The 7,851-nt window shown below is 36.1% G+C and overlaps 1 pseudogene across 1 annotated transcript; it reads right to left on the reverse strand.

Moving 5' to 3' along the window:
- Nucleotides 1-3,963: 3,963 nt before the first annotated feature.
- Nucleotides 3,964-5,567, reverse strand: LOC144559658 (F-box/kelch-repeat protein SKIP30 pseudogene; annotated as a pseudogene). The gene has a single exon (XR_013513198.1). The product of XR_013513198.1 is annotated as an F-box/kelch-repeat protein SKIP30 pseudogene (transcript).
- Between the last annotated feature and the right edge of the window lie 2,284 nt (nucleotides 5,568-7,851).

The raw sequence follows: 7,851 nt of genomic DNA on the forward strand, positions 1-7,851 counted from the left end.
TCTGGTGCCAGCTGCAGGTGCGGCAGTACTTGTAGACCCTTGGCTACTAGATGATTGGGTCGCAAGAGGTGGTTGTGGTCTACCAGTTGCTTCAGCAACAACTCTCGCATTTTCTCTTTCATTGTGTTCGTTTATGGCATCTGAACATAACAACAGAATTCAGTTATTAATATAATAAAATCATAAATTAATTCCGAAAAATGCTACATACCTGCCCTGCACCTGTCAGAAACGGAACGGCGAGCCTGATTTCCCGATGGCCTCCTACCACCCATCTCATCCATGGTCATTATAGCACGTTTGTGTCTCCTCCTCCCCTTCCTTATCCATCCTTTTGAAGGAAGTATTCTATCACCGACATGGGCAGGCCACTCATGCTGGTTGGGATAAGAATGGAAAGATCCACCCCAAGTAGAAGCAAGGTAATCGGTACGATACATGTTAGCGACATAGTGATCCTCGCAGAAGGAACATAGTGATACATGTTAGCGACATAGTGATCTCTTGGAATTGCACTACGTACTTGAAAGCCCTCTTCACAAACTCCATAGTGCCATCTGGTCTACGGCTGGAAGGAACATACTCATTTGGATTGTGCACTTCGAATTCTGTACCATCATTACCCATCGGGATCACGGTCATAGTTGCACCTTTGTTCCTGTGTTTTCTTAGTTTCTCCTCCACCCTTGTTGAAAATGACTGGTTCATCCTTATTAATTCTGCGGCCTTAGCACGCCGTTCATGAAACCAGGTATTTAACTTGTAGAAAGTGTCTTCTACAACTGCAGCCACAAGCAAATTCTCTACTCATATAAATAAGTAGAGATTTGTTTTATTAATTCTGCGGCCTTATTTTTGCCCACCTTCATTAAGTAGAGATTTGCTTTCGGCATATACTACATATAAATAAGGAAATAAAATAATATAAGTAAACAATTAAAATAAAAATATGTCCACAAAGTACAATAAGACATGTAAACAATTAACAAACACATACCTTTGCAAATTCTCTACTCATCTCTTCCACCCTTCTCGGCTTCTTTTTTTTGCAATTACGTCTGAATGTTTCTAGGACCCATGTATCGTGTCCGGTTGCCTTGCTAAGGTTCTCCGCAACGTGTTGCATACACAACCTGTGCACACACTCGCCAGTGTGTGTTGACCAACCGTATTCTTCACGATCAAAAACATATTTTATTCCTTTGTGCTGGTCTGATATTACAGAGAAAAACTTTGTTGGCCCAACCACCCGTCTTCTTAAAAACTGCATAAAGAATCCCCAGTTCTCACCATCCTCTTTCTGAACAATTGCAAACGCCAAATGCAACAGCTGGTTCTCAGCATCATATGCACATGCTATCAGTATCCTCCCCTCGTAATGGCCAGACATGAAGCATGCATCAATGCTGATAACGGGTCTGATGAATGGCACAACTTGGATACAAGGACCAAAAGCCCATGCTATGCCCTTGAATTGTTGAACTCCCTCTATTAGTACTCCATTCTTGTCATAAATGGGGCCATGCCACCGCTGAAATACAGTGCTAGGATTTGTACTTGCCATAACCTGGAGCAATGGTGCCAGATAGTCGTATGAATCCTTCCAACTACCGAATATTCTGCAAATCGCAAGTTCACGACCTCTCCACAACCTGTTATATTTTGGGATTACATGTATGTATTTGTGTCTGACGGCCATAGCCACCGCCTTGATGCTCATCGATGGGTCCAACTTAATGTCTGCCTCAATTGCATCGGCAATTAGTGATGCTGTCAGGTTTGAATGGTCTGTCCTTGTGGACGCAGACTTGCATGTATGAGGTGCTTCACACTTTTTAATTATCCATGCTTCCCCTGAACCCGCAGGGGTTGCATAAAGGCGAAACTCGCAACGAGGGGCATTTTTGCATATCACAACCAATCTTTTTGATTCCCTTTTTTCTAATATACATTCCCAGTTGCCGTGAACATGAGTCTCATGAATTTTCTTTACAAGTTCATCTATGTTGGTATAGACTTGCCCTGGGGCAAGTTCACGATTGTATACAACACGAGGACCAAAGAAACTAATGTCAGCCTCTTCAAAAGATGTGGTATCGTTGAATGTGGCGACAGGATGCCTATTCCCCCGACCCCTGATTGGGAATTTTTCTTCCCTGGACAAACCTGGTACATTTGCATCACCATCTGATAAGTCATCAGATTCCCAAATTCCTTGGTATTCATCTCCAGTTTCCATTTCTCTTTCCGGTATGGCATCAATAGCATCAACATCAATATTAGTATCATTTCGATTAACGGATAACTGTATCGGTACTGACTCTGGTATAGCTGGAAATGTAGGGATTATGGGTGCTTGTCTGGGTGGTGGTGGTGGGGGTACAACTTCAGTAAACTCACGGGAGTTATGGTACCCCGGGTTGTCATAGCAGGGACTGTGGTACCCCTGGTAGTCATGAGGGGAGTGGTGGTACCCCTGGCTGTCATGAGGGGAGTGGTGGTACCCCTGGCTGTCATAAGCCGAATTGTCATAACCTGAAGGTCCAGCAGGGGGAGCCCTAGAAGGTCCAGCCCCAGCCGCACTAAAAGGTCTAGCCCCGGCCTGGGGAACCCTCCTGGAATATAAGTCTATCATCGCGACCCCCCTAGACTCAAATTGTTGGTACACAGCCTTCCACAACTCCTCATCTGTTATAAGAAAACTCACAAAGTAAGGTCTACCCGCCCCATCCCGTTGTCTGTCAATTCGGGTAGCCAATTCTAAGTCATACCGGTTGGGGTTTATACCAGTCTTTTCGTATACTAGTTGCTTAAGTTCAATAAATATGGTTCTTTCATTAACCTGCAAGCCGAATGAGGCATCTTTCGAGTAATACACGCCATCTACACCCTTAGTTAGCTTACCGCCCACGTACAGTGCAACCAGCATTTTGTCCTTAACAAACTACATTTAAAAAAAAACATTCATAAGAATTACAGTATAATAGATTCATTATTTTTTGCAATTTAAAAGTTAATTACAATATTAATTAAAGACTAATTTATAGTATTTACGGACTGTGGGTATAATAATTATTAATTAAAAATTAAACAGAAAATAATTAAATAAAAAATAAAATACCTGTAGCAATCGCATCCAAATCGCCTAAAATTGCTTCAAAATCGCCAAAATCGCTCTCTCTTTCTTCTCTGTGGTTTAATAAATGATACTGTGTGCTGGAGAGAGAGAGACAGAGTGGTTATATGCCAGCATACTGGACCGCCAGGATCACTGGCGGTCTGGTCCATAGTGGACCGCCCAGATCCCTGGCTGTTTTAATTCGATTATCTAGCATATTCAATAATTAATTCAGAGATAAATGATAAATTATTTTAATTCAATTAGGTCTGACTGTTTCAAAATTTCAGACTAATATTATAATTGTTTTAATTTTAAACTCCCAGTTCTTTAATAAAAATTTCGTTTATATTTTAAACATTCTAATTAATTTTTTGGCAAATACCCTAAGCAAAAAAAAAAACTAAAACTTCACAAATGAAAATATAAAAAAATTAGATCTCTAAAAAAAAAAAAAAAGCAGACCGCCAGCATCCCTGGCGGTCCGCTATAGAAGTGGACCGCCAGCATCCCTGGCGGTTTGGTTATATTTGAAAAAACTCAGATTTTGTGGTTATTTTGGTAAAATCGTTTTTTTTTTGGGTTATTAATAAAAATGGCCGTGACATCTGTGACAAGATAGAAAATAATATTTCACCAAACTTCAATTATTGGACTAAGCTTTTGTATATCAATCCGGTGAAACCTTTGTCTAGACAAAACAAAAATGAACCACCGAGGCACAAAGCCCATCAACCTAAGCCCAAAATAACTTTCCAAATGTAATATAGGGCTCTAGGCACATGAAAATTGAAGCTTCAAATAAGCAAAAAGCAAGCAACCCAAACAACAATAAGCAAGCAAAATGTACAGAAGAAAAATGAAAACAAGTTAACTTCCAACTACATCCAAGTAAATATGATCTGCTTTGTTCAATATACTCCCATATAGCACAACTGCATGCATGCTCAATAATACCAAACAACTTATCACATACCTTAACGAGACCCTACATTAGAGGCTCAGCTCTTGAGATCGCCAAGAAAGAACTCATAATGGACAATGAAACTAGTAAAATAAAGCCGAAAAAAATTTAGGGAGGTCATGAAATACAAATTCCTCTTAGCTTCTTCAAAGAGAAACCAAAAAAGATAATAAACAACCACCTCAAATTATCAGCAAGGCACACCCGAGGATGCTACCCCGGCAGCGTGTCATAGGAGACCCCGGTCGCCAGGTTGGCCTCTCGCTCGTAACATTCAATATATCCACGTCAGAAAGCTGCTTAATACACTGATTCCTGGGCCCAGGCCCAATCACCCCTCCCACAAGGTATATCTCATCCCCTATACCAATCATTCCGAACCCAATCCTGCTCTGAAACTCTGATGCACAAGAAACCATCTTATCTGGCATATTCCCCCTCCTCTGTTTAAGAATACATCCATTATTGAGCACATACAGCTCTGTGCGCACCATTGCCATGGGACCTGCTAACCAGCCATAGTCCTCGACCTTCCAGTTTACACCACCTTCTTGTAAAATCTGAACCGTTGATAGGCCTTTGTGCAAGACATGCATCTTGCCACTGATGACCAGCCCAGTGCAAGCTGAGCTGTGTGTCTGACGGAGGTCAGGCAGTGGGTCCCACCTATCAGCCTCAGGGTCATAAATCTCTGCCTTTGATATAGATTTCCGGCAATTGGTGAAACCACCTGCTACGATTATTTTCCCGTCTAAAGAACTACAAGCAAACATGGCACGTGGCATGAGCATGTGGGCCCGGCGGGCCCACTCACGGCGTAGTGGGTTGTAAGACCATACTTCGTCACTCGCAAATATACCGTCATGGTCGCCGGTTAATGGGTCGACCCGGTCACTTCCTCCCCCAATCACAAAGAGCTTACCTGAGACTGAAGCAACGCCGAAACGAGCCAGGTGGCGAATCTGGGATGGCATAATGGGTAATGTAATCCAATGGTCGCGTAAGGGGTCATAGAGTTGCCAGGTGTTCTCAGGGTCGAAAACGAGCACACAAAGGAGGTTTTCATTAGAAGTAATGCGGGTTCGGGTCTTAAAGAGGTCAGGGCTCCGTAAAGCAGAGCGCCAGGATCGCGAAACCAAGTGTAGAGAGGGGTGGTAGAAGAGTGGGACCCTCGCCAAGCACTGAATGGCTACTTCGTCAGGGAGACCATCGATCAAACGTGACGTGCTTTGTGTTACCATGATCTAGTCAGAAAGATGGCTCGGCCAACATATAAAGCTCGTCTGTGCACAAGGCCTGAAAGAAATAACACCATTTCATCGTCAGAAATAGTGTGAAATAAGGATAACTCGATGCAACTATGACATTAACAGCGGGACAAGGTTTTTTTGGTAGTAAAAGAGATGGATCCATAAGTTCCCAGGAATTGGCTACTATAACTCGGTGATACCAACTGCACCATTGTACCAATTGCACATGGAAATATTGTACATGAATACATAACTTTAATTGCACATATTGCAACTAACAAAATTTGACCATCTTTTTTAATCTAAATAATTTCCCTTGGATAATAGAGATGAATTTGTAGTATCATTATTTTTTGACTAATCTCATTGAATTACCCATCAATTAATTATTTCTAATTGTTCTAAATTTTAATCAATTTGGAGTTGTACATGTATAATTTTGTTTACTTATTCCACTCTATATAGAATGAGCAACTTTGTTAGGCAGGAGTTAATAGCAAGAATTATTTAAAATACAATTTTTTTGGTGGCATGAATTTCCCTTCCATAATTGGTAGCAAAAATTAATTAGAAACAAAATAAGAAAGTATTTAATAAGGACAAAATTGAAATAAAATTAAAATTAAAATTAAAATTAGAATTCATATTCTTATAATAATAGTACTGTCTTTCGTCAATACGGATCTAAAAACATATTACAAGATTATGAAATTCATTATACCAAAAGTATATCTAATGGGCATCGGACTTACCTGCTTCCTTATTTAACCTAACCGAGCTTATCTCCATGTTTGGTTGTGGTCTAAAGGGTGGAATAAGGAGTTTATGCCTCATTATTCCACCAAATGAGCATTAATTGAGTCGGACTAAGATGGTATAAGCCGAACTTTAGGCCGGTCTAAATTAAACCGCCTCACATGGTGGTTTAACTTTATTACACGTCGTGGCTTAACTTGAATGATAATAATAATATTTTATTTATATATAATTAGTATATTATTATTAATAATTATTTTTAGTATATAATTATATAATTAATATCTTATATTGTTAATATATTAAATAATTAATATTCTTTTATTAATAATTATTATTAATATAGAATTATATAATTATTATGTTATATTGTTAATATATTAAATAATAATTATAATAATATTGTATATATTATAGTTATTAACTTATTATTAATATATTAATATTATGTAATTAATATCTTATTAACAATATATAACTATATAATTAATATGTTATATTTTTAATATATTAAATAATTATTATAATAATATTATAATATTTTATAGTTATTATTAATATATTAATATTATATAATTAGTATCTTATTATTAATAATAATTATTATATAATTATATAATTAATATCCTATATTGTTTATATATTAAATAATTATTATAATAATAGTATAATATATTAATATTATATAATTTGTATCTTCTTATTCATAATTATTATCAATATGTAATTATATAATTAATATATTATTATATTGTTAATATATTAAATAATTATTATGATAATATTATAATATATTATAGTTGTTATTAATATATTAATATTATATAATTAGTATCTTATTATTAATAATTATTATTAATATATAATTATATAATCAATATTTTATATTGTTAATATATTAAGAGTAAGGGTTGGGTGCTATGGATAACATAGAGGGCTACGGTGCTACGGCTCAATATTCGAGTTTTCAAAATTCTAACGGTCGATCCGAACCGTTAATCTTGTTCTCCATATTAATATGTGTTTGGAGATCAAATTTTACATGTTTTAGAATTTTTTTACTATTTTTTTAGATAGGTAGAAAATCAAATATCTGAATGGTGCAGAATTTTTTAGATCAAGTGATTTTCTACCTAGCTAAAAAAATAGTAAAATTTTTCCAAAAAATGTAAAATTTGGTCTCCAAACACATATTAATATGGAGAACAAGATGAACGGTTCGGATCGACCGTTAGGATTTTGAAAACTCAAATATTAAGCCGTAGCACCGTAGCTCTCTATGCTATCCATAGCACCCAAGCCTTACTCATATATTAAATAATTATTTTAATAATATTATATAATTAGTATCTTTTTATTAATAATTAATAATTATATAATTAGTATTTTATTATTAATAATTATTGTTAATATATAATTATATAATTAATATTTATATTATTAATATATTAAATTAATTTTATAATAATATAATATATTATAGTTATTATTAATATATTAGTATTATACAATTAGTATCTTATTATAAATAATTAACTAATTTGAATTAACTAATTTAGGCTTTCCAAATTTTAGTCCACCATCTCTAACCAAACAATAAATACTTTAAACTATGAATTAACTTTAGATCTCAACCAAACATGAATAATTTAGACCGTCCTAAGCTGCATACCCAATTTTTAGCTTTTGTCCACAACCAAACACCACCTGTAAGAATAAAAACCCGCAAATATTTTCAAAATCCCCTCCGCCTAAATTTGAGC

Source organism: Carex rostrata, chromosome 9, assembly GCF_964058835.1.
Source record: "Carex rostrata chromosome 9, lpCarRost1.2, whole genome shotgun sequence".
NCBI classification, from domain to species: domain Eukaryota; kingdom Viridiplantae; phylum Streptophyta; class Magnoliopsida; order Poales; family Cyperaceae; genus Carex; species Carex rostrata.